The sequence below is a fragment of the Echinococcus granulosus genome (genome assembly GCF_000524195.1).
Source record: "Echinococcus granulosus chromosome Unknown EG_S00203, whole genome shotgun sequence".
Lineage (NCBI taxonomy): Eukaryota > Metazoa > Platyhelminthes > Cestoda > Cyclophyllidea > Taeniidae > Echinococcus > Echinococcus granulosus.
In genome coordinates, this window is record NW_020170583.1 from 68,255 (window position 1) to 72,220 (window position 3,966).

A 3,966-nucleotide genomic window follows, 5' to 3' on the forward strand; every position below is an offset into this window, starting at 1 on the left:
GCCTACTAATAGGAATCGAGATAATAATGCCAATTCGATATAAGCGCTATTCGAATCGTGATTACGGAGGAGAAAAGACGATACAGGATAAGTTGATGAAACAGACAACAAGGTCGACCAATAAGCAGAAACATTCGGCAGTAGTAGCCAATCAAGTAAAGCCAAGTCGAAATAGAAACAGCGAACTAATAGATTACTGGAGGAGTGAGATTATAAAATGCTGAATCAGGTCGAATAACATTATTAACCGATGACGACTCAACGGAACGGATAAAGTATGTCTACTGAATGGCACCGTGCGACTCAGAAATGGAGGTAAGTGAAGCGAAATGTTAGTAGCCTAGGCAAAATTAAGAATTGTGCATTAAAAGTTGCTACCTAGCAGAAAATATGCTTAGACAAGATATTTTTGATGACATTAGAGTCAATGTTTCGGTGATGGACTTCTGAATTCCTGGCAGGAAGATCACGGCTCATATAAAGTCGGCACTCGAATGTGGGGCTTAATTACTGCACTGACAGACAATTTGTAGTGTTGCCATCAGCGCTCCACACTCACTTACCGGAGAATACTGCATTCGGACCACACTGCTTTTCGTATCCGTCTCCGAAACCCATCTTTTGTGCTCTAAATCTCACACTCCTCCCTCCCGGATCTCTAGTATTCTCTCACGACCTGCAATTGATATGGTTAATCATTGTACACATCCCAACTTGTACCTAAATTTACCAATTGTCCTGCCGGAACCGCGAAAGATGTGGAGTGAGTGAGTGTGGTGCTTGATCATACCACTGATAGACATGGATCAGTTGTATCATCAATGCATCACACTCACTCACGTGAGGCAGCCAGTTCTTGTCCTGTTCTCACATCGCATTCGATTTCCAACTCTCTCTTTCTCTTAATTATCATTTTGGCCTTTCTCACTAGTTCTTTATTACTGTTTTATGACGTCAAGGACCGAATGGGTGATCACTGACTATTTCCCGCTTTGTCAGTGCTTCTCTCTACCAATTCTTGTGTAGAGACCACAGCAACCATGAAGTCAGTAAGCGAAGGTGGCGCTAGGTCATAACTTTGATAGACAAGGGCCGGCTGTATCATCAGTAAACCGCACTCACTTAAGTCCTTCTCTTCTTCCTCCCATCTTCCCTTATTTGATTATCAGTGTAACATTAACTATTTTATTCATTTTGTAGAACTAAATGATTCTTCTGTGTTGGTTGTCATCATTTATTTTTTAGTACCTAATCTCCTACTTTCATTACTTTGAACATTTGTTTGGATTTTTTATTCAGATTTTTGGCTCTATGTACTGCTATTCTTGCTTGGTGTCTCTTATATTTTCTTTGACAACAGAAAAGGTCGCACGAACGGTAGTGTCCACCCTTGAGAGCAGCGCAAAACCATTCCCTTCATCTACACCGCTAATTTCCTACTTTTGCATGCATTTTGGGACCTTTTTTAGGATAACATGTCTAAGTAAGAGGGAGAGTCATTATCCCGAAGTGATGCTAAATAGGGTCTACTTATCAAATAGATAGTAGTGATCATAACCATTTGCTTAAGTCATGCCAAACTAGCAAATTCACCTTCGAAGAAAAATCCAACCTTTCCATTTTTAACTGGATCATGTGCTTCCCTAGAGTGTAGGAGAAACTCTTCGACTCTAGTGCCCGGTCAGTCTAACGCACTAGGAGGGCCAACACTAACATTGCCAATTTCTAGCTCCTATAACTTTTACGAAGGAGAAGAATCTGGCTTACCTTTAAAATGATGGGTGCCATTAGATGCCGATTAAGATGTTTTTGTTGATTATTATGATGACACAAAGGGAAGGTGAAGTCCTGTATTCTTCCGAAATTGACTGTTTCGCTAATAAATAAGTAAAAGCAACTATATATCAGTTTGGAATTAAGTGCAAAAACGAGAAATTAAGTGTAGCAGACATCTTCCTGGATCAGTGGCAAAAACTGCATTTTTAATAAAAGGTTAAAATTACCCAAGCTTATAGTTTGGCACCATGAAATGAGGGACAATGTAAAATGCTTACTTAAATGTATCAAGTAGGCAGTCTTTGGCAGATTACATCATTGGTGTCAAAATTGAGGCCTTCGCTATGGTAGTCTGCAAAAGCCAACACACGGACAGAAAAATATGATTAATTTACGCCATCTTTATCAACAGTGTTAACTGTTGATAACTCCAAATCCATCTTCCAACATAAAATTTGTTTCGCATTCCGAGTTGCGAAAAGAAAATATAGATAATTATTACTTACTCTCCAGGTATCTCTGCGTATCGGGATTTTGCCTAGGTATTATCTATTGGTCTTTCATTATTTCAAGATAATCTGCAAAATATTTGCCTACTACCACATACAAATTTAAATCGCAAGAGCTTCTGGGTGTGCAACGAATGCAGAGTTGCATCAAATCAAGTTAGAATGTGGATTTACTGGAGTCCGTCTCGTAAAAACCTCAGTTCCGAAATCATTGATAGGTCATTCAATTCTGAATCACTCTGTTGTATACTAAGTGGACAAAAATTTGGGGTAGCTAACTGACAGCTGTTAAAGTACACGCTTCAATCACTTATGATATAGCAAGCTTGGGGTTGCACCAAGCACCACATCATACGTGGTAGACTTGGTTTAATTTGTGTTAATGGTAAATCCGAAACGCCATTTATGACAACGAATTCTTTTTTGAAGATGGTATGATTACACTTAAGACTGACCCGTAACAAATCAATGAATTTCAAGAAAAAAATTCCTTTTCATAAACAAGTGTGACAACTCAATCATTTGCTAGGAAGACATTGCCCGATATCATGCCTCGTAATACAAACTTTAGACTTCACTTTGGAATGGGAGAGATGCTATCACATTCACATCCCCTTTATTTGTTCCAAGCGGTGGCTATCTATGACATTTGACAATCTTAAGCGGGATAGAATGGCCAACTCAGAGGCAATTTACATGGAAATAGATAGCATTTTTTTTTCTGGGGACGAGGCGTCTGTTAAAAGTGAGTTTTCAGGTCTATACTCGCTCAAGAAAAACCATACCGTATATTGAGCCAGTTCCACATTTATATTTTATGACGACGAAAATACGCGGAAATTTATTTGGTTATCTTCCATATTTTACTGTTCATGTTAACATGACCTAAGCTGTGTCAACCCAACATGCAGCAGCTGCACCTGATCTGAACAAAAGTTCATCCCGTAATTCACAGGAGAAAACCGAATATTTGATTGCTTGGCTCTTATGATCCATATTTTATAGGATAAGGTCACCTACGCGTGGTAGATGAATACTTGGGGTCGCAACTACTCTGTCAGTAACATCAAAGGTCAGAGAAACGATCCCCCTTCGAGTGGAGGCGTCTAAATGAACCGAATAATCAAAAGTTTAAATTGGGGGTCATTCCCCTAACCATGATATAAAAGCACCTACAATTCAGCTTTAGCGTAGACAATGCGTAGTTCTCCCCATGTTGCATATCCTACCAACCTCATATCCCTTTTGAAAGTCAAATATTAAGGGCGACGTCATATCGTCCTAATTTTTCACTCACAGGGTAAGGAATGCCTATGGAGACTAACCTGGATGTCGTCTTAGTGGCTGCGGCAAGCTGATTTTATTCATTAAAACACTCTGCTTCCCACTTTACTGGCTGCGTATGGCGACCTTAAGTTCCAGAAGGAATGCCTCTACCTTGGGTGGACGACGACCTTGCTGTTCAACTCCAACAGTCACCAATGTTCTTGGATTTTGTACACTAGTCTGACGAGATGTGCACAAATTAGAGTTGCCAGCTGAGTCGGCAGCAGTGCACACAATGACAGATTTATCAGCTCTGTTTTGGAATGAAGCCTACTTCAAGTAGAAGCACATTCAGGGTTAGGCTTCTAATGGTCATCCTGCAGAGCAGCATCAGAATTGAACTGGATCAGATCTA